We start from the raw sequence: 15,080 nt of genomic DNA on the forward strand, positions 1-15,080 counted from the left end.
AGGCTGCGGCGCCGTTAAACACTTAGCGCCTAATTACGAGGTCCCTTTGCGGGACCCGACCTTAACGGCTGGTTTTACCGCCCCTATGGGGCAAAAATGGGAATGGGGAAGGGCCATGGTGGCATGGGGAATTACGCCCCACCAACCTCGGAATGGGGTGGTAATTCCCCACTCCGCCATGGCGGACTCCGGCATGGACCATGGTGCTAATACCACCATGGTTTAGCGCCGGAGTCCTAATGAGGCCCTATGACTCATTTGAAGCTTCATTCAAAGCAAATGAAAGAAGTATAACAAATGACAATTTAAAACAATACAAACAAATGCTGGACAATGAACACCAACGAGAGGAAGACATTGAAGCTCAATTAGACAAAGACACTCCTGGGGGCCATCAACCTTCCCTTACAGGAAGCCAAGAACCACTTGGAGAAGCACTCATTCTAAATGAAGCAGAAATAGCCATGACCGAGGTAGAAAATACCATGCATCAATATAAACAATCTGAGGAAGACTTGTCAGTGCTCGAATCACAGTTCAATGATGAACAACTCACCATTTATCTAGAAGTCACTCAAGAAATTGAACATGGTTTTAAACATGAAACTAAAACCTGTAGCTGTAAAAATTATAAACCGCTGCTCCTGTTTGTAAGTGGTGAAGCTGGTTCTGGTAAAACATTCCTAATTAAAATAATCAGTCCATTTCTACAAAACCTAACAAACAACAACCTTTAGGCACACCTTTAGGCAACCTTTAGCCCCCGCAGGTTAAGCTGTCTACAACATAGAAGGTGTAACTTTACACCAACTACTGCTCCTCCTCGTAGAACACCATAACCAATTAGAATACTACAAATTATCAGCAGAAGCTACTGAAGTACGCAGAATTCTAAAGCAAATGAAAGTGCTTCTGATAGATGAAGTAAGCATGGTTTCCGACCTCATGTTGATTTTAATTCATCTCAGAATGCAAGAAGTCCTAAAAACCAACCACAAAGAACTGTTTGAAGGAAAACATGTTATTGTTTTCAGAGACCACCTACAATTAACACCAGTGAAATGTCAACCTATTTCCAAAACATTAGGACACAAACAAGGCCTCAATACCCTCGGCAGCATTGCAAATGTAAATCTCTGGCAACATTTTCACTACAAAGAACTAACTCAAAACATGTGTCAGTCTGCAGACCTCACCTATGCTAACATTTAAAAAAAAGCACTAGTATTGGTCTGCATTCTAAAGATGCAAAATCCATCTTAAATAGTAGACTAATCCATGAGCTATATGGATGAAACACATCTGCTCCTGGTGTCATGGAACAATTAACTCAACAAAATCTAAAATTATGTCCTTAATGCCAACCCTTGCAAGCTGCAGTCAATTCAACAAGACAATGTATTCTTTTAAAGGAGATATCTGCTAACATCATTGAGCATATCACCACTGCTAATATCTCCTTCTCCACAGGGTTTATTCCTCCCTCCCTTAAACACGCCCTGGTTGTCCCTCTTCTTAAGAAGCCGTCACTCGATCCTGATGTACTGTCCAACTATTGTCCTATTTCACTGCTCCCTTTTCTTATGAAATTGATGGAGGCTTTGGTGTCTCCTCTTCTTTCTAACTTTCTTGAGTCTTCTAATTTCTCTGACCCCTTTCAGTCTGGTTTTCGCCCGGGGAGGGGTACGGAATCCGTCTTGAACTTGGTACTTGATGACCTGGTATGTTTGGTGGACAAGGGTGGTGTCGGAGCAGTTCTACTTTTGGATCTGTCGACTGCTTTCGACACCGTCAACCACTCCATCTTACTCTCTCATCTTTCCAACGCCGGTCTTTCTGGCGAGGTCCTTGATTGGTTCACTTCGTTCTTGTCTGATCGCTCTCAGTCTATTTCTCTTCCCCCTTTTCGATCTAAGCTGGCTACACTTGTCTGTGGTGTCCCTCAGGGCTCAGCACTCTCTCCTATTCTTTTAAATGTTTATATTAGATCTCTTCTGCTTCTTATTCACTCACATGGTTTCCGCTATTATTCTTACACGGACGACACACAGATCCTCGTTCGCCTTGATCTTACTCAAGCTGAGACCGCCGCCCGTCTCAGGAACTGTTTGGAGGACCTAGGTCATTGGATGATGACTAATTGGCTAAAACTGAATGGCAGTAAGACCGAGGTCCTGGTGGTGGGTACTTCTTCCCCCCTTCTTTTTTGGACCTCGCATTTCTGGCCATCGAGCCTGGGCCCTCTCCCGCTTCCGCTTCAATCGGTCCGCAATCTAGGTGTTAAAATCTCTGCCTCTCTGTCTCTCGATAATTAGGTCACTTCCGTATGTAGTGCTGGTCATTTTAAACTTTGCATTTTGCGGAAAGTCTTGCCCTTTATTCCTGCTGAATGCCAGGCTCCGGTAGTGCCGGCCCTGGTTCTCAGCACCCTTGATTATTGTAACTCTCTCTATCTGGCCCAGCCGCGCTACCTGACCCAAAGTCTTCAATTGTTACAAAATGCTGCCGCCCGTTCTGTACTCCGCCCCCCCTTTGGATCCCACATCTCCCCGTTGCTCAAGAAGCTACACTGGCTTCCTTTGGCGTAGCCGGCACAACTCAGGAAGGCACACGAAGCAAGGCTCCTCCTGACTGAGCCTGACCGAGCTGAACGTGCTGCGCTCTGCGCCCAGTCTCTAAGCCCTGCAACCTGCCTTCAACCTGAACTTCCCACAGGTACAAGCATTACTGTAACTCAAGACTCGATTGCTGCAGTTGTGAGCTACCACATGAGCTACCTTGCTTGATTGCTATGCTAACCCAAAGTTTCCACACCAGCTAGTCTACTAGTTCCCCATTGCTACCCCACCATACTGAAGCCACGCTGCCCCGCCCTAGCTATCTGCTTCAAAGTATCTGTTCATTAACCAGTCTGACTCACAATGCAAAATTCTGATTTTATATATGCCTTGTTTACACCGTGACTCAGTGCCATTCTGGCTGCCCTGCTAATTCTGAACTTAGATATGCCCTGTTTACATTGTGATTCAACGCCACTTTGGTTGTCTTGCTAGATTTGAATTTAGATGCGCCCTGTTTACACTGTGATTCAACGCCACTCTGGTTGTCTTGCTAGATTTGAATTTAGATGCGCCCTGTTTACACTGTGATTCAACGCCACTTTGGTTGTCTTGCTAGATTTGAATTTAGATGCGCCCTGTTTACACTGTGATTCAACGCCACTCTCGTTGTCTTGCTAGATTTGAATTTAGATGCGCCCTGTTTACACTGTGATTCAACGCCACTTTGGTTGCTTAGCTATATTTGAATTTAGATGCGCCCTGTTTACACTGTGATTCAACGCCACTTTGGTTGTCTTGCTAGATTTGAATTTAGATGCGCCCTGTTTACACTGTGATTCAACGCCACTCTGGTTGTCTTGCTAGATTTGAATTTAGATGTGCCCTGTTTACACTGTGATTCAACGCCACTTTGGTTGTCTTGCTAGATTTGAATTTAGATGCGCCCTGTTTACACTGTGATTCAACGCCACTCTGGTTGTCTTGCTAGACTTGAATTTAGATGCGTCCTGTTTACACTGTGATTCAACGCCACTTTGGTTGTCTTGCTAGATTTGAATTTAGATGCTCCCTGCTTACACCATGACTCAGTGCCATTCTGGCTGCCCTGCTAATTCTGAATTTAGATGTGCCATGTTTACACTGTGATTCAACGCCACTTTGGTTGTCCCGGTAAACTTGAATTTAGGGGCACCCTGCTTACTCTCTGAAGTAGTTCTGCCTGCCCGCACACTGTATTTTTCCCCATTGCTGGAATTTCGAATCTAGGTAAGCCGCACTAGCTGTTTCAATCCACCTACACACTGTATTGTACCCTTTTTTATGACCTCCTTATTGAGTTAACAAAATGTTCCTCCCAGGCATCTACTCAATACTGCTGAGAATCATTCTCCACCTTTTCATATCCGCATGCCCGCCTAGCTCTGCCATCAGTACTGTCAGCTACACCTTACCCCCCCTCATAGAGCCTAGCAACACCCTCATGCTTCCCCAATTCTCTCCTCGAAGCCTCTCAGGCAGGCTTACCAGACTACGGTCCAGACTACTTAGACTACATGAGCCCCGAGCCAGAGTCTCCACCCAATCCAAACTTACCAACCGAACTACCATTAGCACCTGCGCTAACCTCATGCTAAAAAAACTCAAACCAAAGTCACTCAATACTACAACTACCAAAAACAAAGCGCGCAATACAGAGACCACCCCCACGCCTACAAAAACCACCACCACACCCTTAAAAGGGGCCCTCATCAATGCACGCTCCGTAATTGCCCATGCCACGGACATCGCAGACCTCATTCTAGCCGAAGACCTAGACTTCCTAGCCATAACAGAGTCCTGGCTCCATGCAGCCGCAGGCCCAGCCCTATCGCTAGCCATCCCCAATCACTACACCATCATCCGAGCAGACAGAACTGAATCTAGAGGCGGAGGTCTGGCCATCATCGCCAAAACTCACCTTAACATCAGACTAGACTCCGCTACACACCTTCCATCATGCGAAGCACTCACAGCCAAGCTGCCCACTGCTAACTCCCAAACGATATCCATCCACCTACTTTATAGACCGCGTGGACCCCTGGGATCCTTCGAGGAAGACCTCAGTGCCATCCTCACCGATAACCTAAAAAACTCCTCGCAATGCCTCCTCCTAGGAGATTTTAACCTAGGCTGCAAAGACCCCAAAGACCACCAGGCCACCCTTATTAATAACACTTTGCCTGAACTAGGCTTCACACAAAAAGTATCCGGCCCTACCCACAACAAAGGAAGAACCCTCGACTGGGTAGCAGACCATAACTGTGCTGCACTTATCACCAATAACTCATCTCAATCTTGGTCTGACCACCATCTCCTCTCCTTCTCCCTTGAAGCCTCAAGCCCCATAACTAACTTGACGCTAGCCGCAGCCATCCCCACGAGGAGCAAGAAAATATCACAGTGGAAAAACTGATCCCACTCATCCTCCCTACGCTCAACCGACTCCCGGCTTCCAACCCCTATGACCTCATAGAAGGATATAATACCATGCGCACAGCCTTAGACTCCATTGCACCCCTGAAACTCAGAAAAAGCAAACCAAAAAAGCACCTCAACCAACGGTACTCCAGCCACCTTAAAGCGCTTCGACTAGAAAAAAGTAAAATGGAACAAGTCTGGAGACAGTCTCCCACAGACCACAACAAGCTACTGCTTAACAAAATCAAGGCCAATTACAAAAAAGAAATCGTAGCTGCCAAACAAGAATCCTATAACCAGAGGATCGCACAATCCAACTCCAGCACCAAAGAACTGTTTACAATTATCAAAGAATTGGAAACACCTGTGCTTATCCCAGATACCTGCGTGAAGAACAAACAATGGTGCACTAGTGTCCAAAATGCACTAAACAACAAAGTCATAGGCCTTCAAACCAAAATTAGAAACAAGAAAGACTCCCTCACCAAATCAACCAACCCCATTAATACCCCCCCAAGCATTTCACCCACTCACCTCCCACCCAACAACACTCGCTTCAGCTTCTCCAAAGTATCTACGTTAGAAGTGGAGAAAATCATTCTCAGCCTCAAACCATCTAACTGTAAAGGCGACCTCCGTCCCCCACAAATTTATTAAAGATGCGGCAAGAGACCTTTCGCCATTCATCACCAGACTCATCAATGCCTCATTCTCCTCAGGAACAGTCCCCAATAACCTCAAAGAGTCTTGGGCCCTCCCCTTCCTTAAAAAACCTTCCCTTTACCCCTCTATCCCGACCAACTACAGACCCAGTACCACCGTCCCCTTCCTGCTCAAGATACTAGACAAGACAGCATACCAACAAATCCAAAAACACCTGGAAACAAACCACTTCCTAGGTACGCACAATCAGGCTTCAGACCCCTACACGGGACTGAAACAGCCCTCATTGATCTGAAAGCCCAAATAGACACCATCAGAGACAACGGTAAAACTGCACTACTACTCCTACTAGACCTCTCCGCGGCGTTTGATCTAGTTGGCCACAAAATCCTATGCAATCATCTGGACTCAGCTGCGCACTTCTCCCAAGAAGCCATCAGCTGGATCGAGTCATCCCTCAGCAACAGATCCATGCGTGTCTTCTCCACCACTGCTGCTGCCGACCCCATCCCCATCACATGCAGAGTCCCTCAGGGCTCCTGCGTCTCCCCCACTCTGTACAACATGTTCACGAAGCCCCTGTTTGATGATCTAGATGACCTGGGTATCACCTGCACCAACTACGCTGATGATACACAGATCCTCATCCCGCTGACGGGAGACTACAACCAGGATTTGGCCTTGGTGAACAAGGTGTACCTCATCATCCAGGCATGGATGGCCTCGCACAGTCTATGCCTGAATGATGACAAGACGGAACTCATCATCCTTGGGTCCTCTACAAACATAACCAAATTAGACCAAAACTACACCAACTTCATCATAGACGGGAACCCGATCAAGGTAGCTAAAGAAGTGAAAACTTTAGGAATATACCTCGACTCTGCCCTAACCTTCCACAAACAGGTTAGCTCCATGGCATCTTCCACGGCCTACACATGTAAGCTTATAAGAGCAGCCAAACCCTTTTTATCCCCCCAGAGTTGCATTACACTAGCCAGAGCCTTGGTATTATCCAAATTGGATTACTGTAATGCCCTCTACGTAGGAGCCAGCAAGCAAATCACCAACAAAATTCAGATGCTCCAAAACAACGCTCTCAGAGCAGCGCTTAACATCCCCAGGAGAGCCCACATCTCCAACATCCGGAAATCCCATAACTGGCTCAACACCTCAGACAAAATCTTGCTCAAAGTAGCATCGCTAACCCACAAATGTCTGAACAACGCTGCCCCACGCTACCTGGCAGACAGAATATGCAAATACACCCCCAACAGACCCACCAGAACCTCTCACACAAACCTACTCATAGTCCCTAGGTTCAAACGCACCAAAATGGGCGGCAACAGCTTCCAGGTGAAGGCACCCCAACACTGGAACGCCCTACCACCATCCCTCAGGACACCCCAAACCTTCACACACTTTTGACGCAATTATATCCAATGGATAAAGAACAAAGATCACTAATACCTCTAACCCAACACCACACTGCCACTATCCTAGAATGAATGCTTATCTGCAAACTCTTTAAAATATCTGTAATGTACTATACCTCTCTTGTAAAACTGCCCTTTGTACCTCACTGTAACACTGTAAGTGATATGTATAAGATATGTATAAGCAACTTGTAACCAAGCTTTGAATAACCACGCTACTCACGAGCCCTCATACTCTCGGGTCTGGTGCGCAATACAAATGAATAAACTAAACTAAACTAAACTAAACCTGTAGCCAGTCGGATTTTGTTTAAATCGATGTGCCTGGTGCATCGTGCCTTCTATGGCTTGGGCGCTGAGTATCTCCAAGCAAAGTTTGCTCACTATACACCTGCTCGTCTGCTGTGCTCCCAATCTGCGTGCCTTCTCAGTGCCCCCTGCTATCGTTTGTCTTGTATGGGAGGCCGTGCCTTCTCGGTGGCGGCTGCTAGAGCCTGGAATGAGCTGCCTTTGGCCCTCCGCGCTACTGAAGACCACTTCACTTTTCGCCGGCTGCTTGAAACTACCCTGTTTTAGCCGCTTCTCTCCTTGGTGCTATTACCGCACTGGTTTTGATTCCCCTGCAGTAGCCAGCGTCAAGATGCCTTTGGGTGTACGTGCGCTTTACCAAGTTCAATTAACATAACAGAACAATTTTGAAAAAAGGAATGCAACCCATACTGCATATCAGCTCCATAGACAAACTAGAAGTGCATGGCTTGACACTTTCTATGTGTCAACAAGCAACAGCACAACTAAGCAGCTTAGAAAATGTATCTCTAACACAGCAGATTGGAAAGAGAATTGACTGTGTGTATAAACTGCTTCTAAAACGTAACCTTGAAGTAGAACAAGGTTTAGTCAATGGAGCAATTGGTACAGTTGTTGGCTTCCAAACATATTCACATGACAACAACATTTAGTTTGTCAACATCCACTTTGACGTTCTTGCAAAAGTTAAAAATATTGGCTGGACAATAGCACGTTTCCTTCTTTTCAAAGACAAGTACTTATACAGAGAGAAATTTTCTCTATCTCTTTCATATGCTGTCCCTATACGCAAATCACAAGATCAAGCATTGATTGACATTGGCAGCACAGTCTTTAAAGAAGGTATGAGTTACGTAGCACTTTTACATCTGCGTACACTCAATGGTCTATTCCTAGTTAACTTTGATGCAACCAAAATCAACGCTGACATTACTTGCATCCTGGAATACAATAGGCTACAGGCACTATAGACCCCCATCTAGATATGTAACCAGGACCTCAAAAAAAGAAACCTTTAAAAAGATAAATTATAGAAACAGAAGCTATAGCAGATCTCCCAACAATTCTGCTAAAAAACAACGACCAACTCATTCTGCATTAAACAATACAAACACAAAACTGTGTCTTGCACGTCCATCATAAAAGAAAAATACACATGTCTCTTCTCCAGAAAGATCTGCAGGCCCATCCAATGATCCACAAGCAGAACTCTCTGGTCCATTTAAATTCAGCAATGCAACTGGAGTGAATTGTTATGCCAATGTGACAATGAATCTCCTCTTTCAATTGCCACCAATTGTTCACAACATTTACTTCAACGACTCGGACCCGTTGTGTTTGCAAATGCTCGTCCAAAAATGCAACAAATAATCCTGACAACACTTTCTCAAGTATAAGGCAAGAATCGGACTACTGTGCAGGAATGGTAAAATGTACCATAAACACACAGGAAGATCCACAAGAATTCCTAATGTACTTACTACAAGTACTGGAAATCAAAAATAGGTTACATGTCTTTCCATCAAACTTTTTCCATCGAGGAATAGTTCCATCAAATCATTTCTATCAAAAAAAGTCCATCAAATGCATTTTTTATTTATTTTTTATTTTTCATGGGGGAGTCCCCCCTTCAACCCTCTGTTTTGAACCCTTAAAAACCACCCGAAACAAAATGTACCCTTTACCCCCCATAAATATGCATTCGATGGATATTTTTTAGATGGAAAAAATGTGTTGGACTATCCCCCAATGGAAAAAGGTTTTGATGCAAAGACTGCATACCCAAAAACATTCCTGTAAATGAAATCTTCCAGATTTGATACACGTGGAAACATGCATGCACTCTCTGCAACCATGTTTCACAAGACCACATCCCTAAAGAATGATGTGTATATGTATCCATACCAAATTTTGAATCCATTCCATTTCACCAGCTTCTGCAGAATGCAAATCGTGGCATATTATGCCCTTTTTGAAATTCAGACAATCGTTCCACCATACAAATAAACTCACATAACCAAAATGTCATACTAAAAATACCAAAAATAGCAGGCTTCACACACGGCCAAGTATCTCTTGGAAAGAAAACCTTTAGACCAGTAGGCATAGCATACCACACTGGTGTCACAAACACATCAAGGCACTACACTGCATATGTCAAAAAAAAGAAGTGGTTGGTTTGAATGAAATGATACCTACATTACTCCAAAACATAACTTAATAGCAAATTTAACAAATGCCTACTTAATATTCCTTCAACCCAAATGTAGTCACTAAACTATAGAACAATCAACAGTAAGAATACGCCAACAGTTAAATAAATACATCCATAATACTACAAAAGTACTTTTCAAAGTCAATCTAGTTAACAGATATCAAACTACTTGAAAAATACCCTTCATTCCAAAGCACTTCAAATACGCCATCTCAATTCGTATATGACAAAACATCTTCTAACCTCTAATGTAGCTACAGTACGCCAAAAGGTATCTAACTTTTTCAAGCATTCCCTTAATCACAACATACTTCAAACAAACATACTATCACCCTTACACTCACGTAACTGTAATCAGGTTGTTTTAATCCAGTATGGATTTTATTTCTCAATTATTATTCAATGTCAAGACAACAGCAGTGTGTCATACACTAATGTTGTACCAAACATAGTACTTTGAATGTACTGTTTATGAGGGTCTAGAAAAAAATATTTGTAAAATTGTATACAACTACAGCTTTTAAACTATCCTGCTTAACAAATTGTACTGTTTTTTCCACAGAAAATAAACCAGAGATTCCAGATTCATAACGCTATACAACTAAGTAACCATAGCAATTATAATCAAATACATATTCTATGAGCACTATCCTCAATTGTACTACAATCATAAGTACCATATACAGTTCAATGACATCATTCCTCCATATTACAAACACTTCGTACTGCCACTACTTTACCTATAATTACTATACACATATTACTACTGTGGTGGTTGTGGCCATGCCCCCAAGAATCTGGCCACTGGCCTCAACCACCACAATACAATGAACTATATAACAAGTGCATAACATACACCGTCAACTAAGAAAACTCACCCTGATCTCCTGTGATATCCGTGGACAACAAAATAATAGACTGAGGACTCAACACTGTTTCCAAACCCTTTTTTCACCTATAAAAACAGCTCCACATTACCTTCATTCCACTTCCCTACCATTTCTATGCCCTATTTCAGCCATCAAATAATCCCAAATGTCTTTTCCAAGCCGTCCGTTCACATTGCTGTCTGCGAACTACTACATAGTCCACGGATAGCTACGGCACCTTCCTGACCTTTTTCAAAACCTTTTTCAGCCCCATGTCATCTTTTTTCACTCCCCCCATTCTTCCCCACCCCTCTTTCCACCACCAAATAACCCAAAATATGTTTTCCAGACTTTTCCCTCAGCGCCTGTCGGCAGACACTGGCAGCTGTCCGCGGATCCAACATGGCAGGCATTTACAAAAGTATGATGCACCTCACGCTTTTTACCATGCAATCAAAGGGCACATCCAATGTCCGCAGACCTCACGTCGGCCCCTGGGCCAATCGAAGGCCTGTCTGCAGACCGAACAAGGAAGGGAGTCTGCGGACCGAACACAGATATCACAATCAATTGAAAGGGAGAGGGCAGTGGAGACGAGGAGGACATCTGGTGAGTGAGGGGAGCTGGCACAGATAAGGGGGCACTTGGTGATGGCCTTGGGGGCAGGGAAGCATTTATTTTTGGTCAGTTTGCCGATATTCCCAGATTTACCCGAGGCTACAGAGGACTATGAATACCCGCGGGTAAGAGTAATTCTGGATTTGCGGCTATATTTTGGGGGGGGGTGTCTGTGTTTCATGTATTTTCTAAAGTTATTTGCATAGGTATAGTGCCATTGGGGGTGAAAAATCACTGGCCATGGCCAAAGACCATGGTCAATGACCTGGTAGGTATTAGAGAGTCCTTTTTATTTTGGATGTGTGTTTTCAGACTTTTAAGCATGTGACACATTGGAGAAAAATAGTTTAAGAAAATTAATATAAAAAGGAGCAATTGTCTAGTTTTAGATGCACACTACAATGTATTTTAGGTTGTGCATTCTCACTTATGGTATTATATTGTATAGCTGTGGAATGTTTGCCTATCTAGTTTATTGTTATGTATTTTTCAATGCTTTATTTTTCAGTTACTTTACATAAGTACATGAGTAGTGATGTACTGTATTGATCATTTAAGTTGGATTGTAGTATTCAATTTCAAGTCAGTTACCCTTTTAACTTACTTTTTGTAACCGCGGTTATGGGAACAAAAGTCAATGGACTGTAGTTACGGGTAAAATAACAATTTTCTTTTGTTATTATTTATTGCATTTGTGTATTTATATATGATGAGTAGTCCTTAAAGGGATTGTTTTGGGGTACACTGAGTGTACAACCTTAGCATATCAGGAGTACTGTGTTGATGTTATGAAGGAACACTGAATTTCCTTCATCGGTTAGGTGTACTCTGTCATGTCTATAGAAATTGGCCATGTTGAACTGTATGTTGTTGTTTGAAATCCATAATTGGTTGTGGTCTATCATGAATGCTGAAACTGCTTTATTGACATTTCTGCAGGATTTCTCAATTTTACCATTCAATCTGGTGGTCCATCCCCATTTTTGCCATTGAGTGAGATTGAAAAATATAAAGATGGTGTGAGGAAATAGTTCCATTAGTTTTCCCATGTCTTGATTTATCATTAAAATAAGGGGCACCCCTTGTACATTCCCCAAATCATTGCCTCCACATTGAATTAGTATGACGTCTCGGTGCCCTCTACTTCTCAGACTTTTAACAATTTTGGAAAGACTTGGAACCAATGCATTAATTGCAATCAAACCATTTAATTGTATAATCCCTCAAACGTAGGTCCATGTTAATATTTCGTTTCTCATAAAAAAACAGCAACCAAAATAGCCAACTGTTCTCAATCAGCCACACAGTTTTCAAACCAGCCATGATATCTGCAGTCTTTCTCTGTTTACAGGAAAATGATTCCTAGTTTGAATTTCTAGTAGTTTGTATGAGCAGGGTACGTATGATGTGTGTGTGTTGTAGTTTTTAATTTGTTGATGGTGCTGTTGATTTTGTTCGTGGCTATATAGCAGCCACCCAAAACACAGCATTGCTATTCGTAGGTAGATAACCCCACCCCTTCTGCAGCCGCAGCTATATTCGGGCAAATGACACTTTATGTGTTTGTGGACGTGTGGTAGCAGCGGCTACCCGAGGTTTTGGGTGTGGTGGCATTGTATATTAATTGAGTGAGGGATTTTAAGAGACTAGGGGAGTGGAGAAGGACTATGAGGAGTGGAGGGGGGCTGGTACGCATGTTGGGGATAGTTTCTTGAGTTTGGAGGAGTGGAAATGCACTTTTGAATCCGTCGTTTTTGCGATTATCTGTGGTTATCAGCAAACGTCCAGGAGGGTCTTTTTTTATAACTGCATATATGAAAAGCATGTGGATAGGCGTATCAATATTATTCTGCTTTTTATTTGTTGTTGCTGGGACTGCAGGTATATTTAAAGCCGCGTCTATGTGCAAAAATCATACTTTTATGTGGATGGTACAGTACAGAATTTTATTTGTGTGTTATTTTATGTACTTGGTTGTTCACTCATTTGATTTGAAGGTTTGAAGGCCAATTTAGTTTGATTTGGGGTTTGCAGAAAAATGTACATGTACCCAACGCTAAAAGTAAGGTTTGTAGCCACGTTGAATATCTGCAACTACTTTTGATGCAGGGCAGGATTTTGTATGTGTTTTGGTATTTCTAATTGGGTAGTTTTAACGTTGTTATTGTGTACTTCATTGTGATAGGTTGCAGTGAATATGTCAGCCATTTTATTCTTTTTCTTACCATATAGTCCAATTTTATTGGTTTTGATTTTGGAAAGTATGAAACTCCCCATTTTGTCTACTTTCTTATAGCATTAATCAGTTGTTTGTCATTGTTTTGTTGAAAGTTTGATTTCATAATATGTTGAAGTGGTGCTGCTGTATATGTAGAAAATGTGTGGGAATAATTATTGAAAGTTGTTTATCAGGAAAGAAATTGCATTTTAATGAGGTGCATGATATAAAATCATCAAGTATGCTTCTTGTTTACAAAATAAAAGAATTATCACAGAGCAGTAGAAATATGATTTTATCTACAATGCTTTTTAAATCACGTATGGTGTGTGTTAAAGTGATTTTTGGGGTGATATAAAAATGTGTTTGGTTTAAAAAATATGTTTTAAGGGACCTCTCGGTAAACAAAGCCACCGGCCCGATGGCTTCACAGCCGCATTCTACAAAAAATATATGGATATTCTAACCCCAGCCTTTACCAAGCTACTAAATTCATTCAAGGATAGCAGCAACATTACCCCCACTATGAATGAGGCGAAGGTCCTAGTCTTCCATAAACCAGGGAAAGACCCGTTAACACCAGCATCATATAGACCAATCTCCTTAATAAATTTAGATGCAAAAATATACACGAAGATATTAGCAGCGAGAATTTCCCCGCTTCCCCCCCAACCTGATTAATTCGGACCAATCGGGCTTCATCCCGGGAAGGCAAACCCATGACAACTTAAGAAGGCTCATCCACTTAGTGGAGAAAATAGGCATCACACAAACCCTGGCGGTGCTTCTCGCAGTAGACGCAGAGAAAGCTTTCGACCGGGTAGAGTGGTCCATGCTATTTAAACCTCTGAAGGGTATGGGCTTTGGGGAGCACTTCATCGCACGGATAAGAGCGAACTACAACTCCCCATCTAGTAGAGTGGCCATCAACGGGGAGGTAACAGAGAGGGTAATAATAACAAGAGGTACGAAGCAAGGTTTCCCGTTGTCCCCGCTGTTATATGCTATCTTTCTAGAACCCCTTCTAATGAAATTAAGGGAAGCAAAGCTCGGCACAGACATGGCAGGAACACAACACAACGTGATAGCATACGCAGATGACATATTAATTGCACTAGAGGAGCCGGGCCGAACCTTAGCGGCAGTGATGGGGGAGTTGGAAGATTTTGGGGCAATCTCTGGCCTAAAAATTAACAGGAATAAATCAGAAATATTAATTTTGGCAGGGGACCGGGGGAGGATAGAAAGGGTGGCAAAAGGGTTGGACCTTAAGATAGCAAAGGAAGGCATAAAATATCTGGCCATTACTTTAATCCCCAAGATAGGACAGCTGTATGGGGGCAACTATCCGCAGCTCATGGTGGGCCTACGCAGGGACCTGGAAAGATGGAATCCTCTGCTGATCTCTTGGTGGGGCAGAATTCAGGCGGTCAAGATGATTATCCTCCCAAAGCTTCTGTACTACTTTGAAGCGCTTCCGGTGGGGATCCCGAGAACCTTCTTTAAAACTTTATCCAAAGTGATATCGACCTTCGTGTGGAAAGGGAAGACCCTGAGACTGGCGAGGGCGATCCTAACCACACCAACCAAGGAGGGGAGCATGGCGCTTCCCCACTTCCAAAAATACTACCAAGCAGCCCAGTTAAAGGTAATTAGGTAATGGATGGGAGAGAATCCGCAACAGATCTGGGCGAAGCAGGACAAGGCAGTAGCTATGACCCTGTTGGTAGAACT

This window comes from Ambystoma mexicanum, chromosome 10, assembly GCF_040938575.1.
Source record: "Ambystoma mexicanum isolate Mex_15411 chromosome 10, UKY_AmexF1_1, whole genome shotgun sequence".
NCBI classification, from domain to species: Eukaryota; Metazoa; Chordata; class Amphibia; order Caudata; family Ambystomatidae; genus Ambystoma; species Ambystoma mexicanum.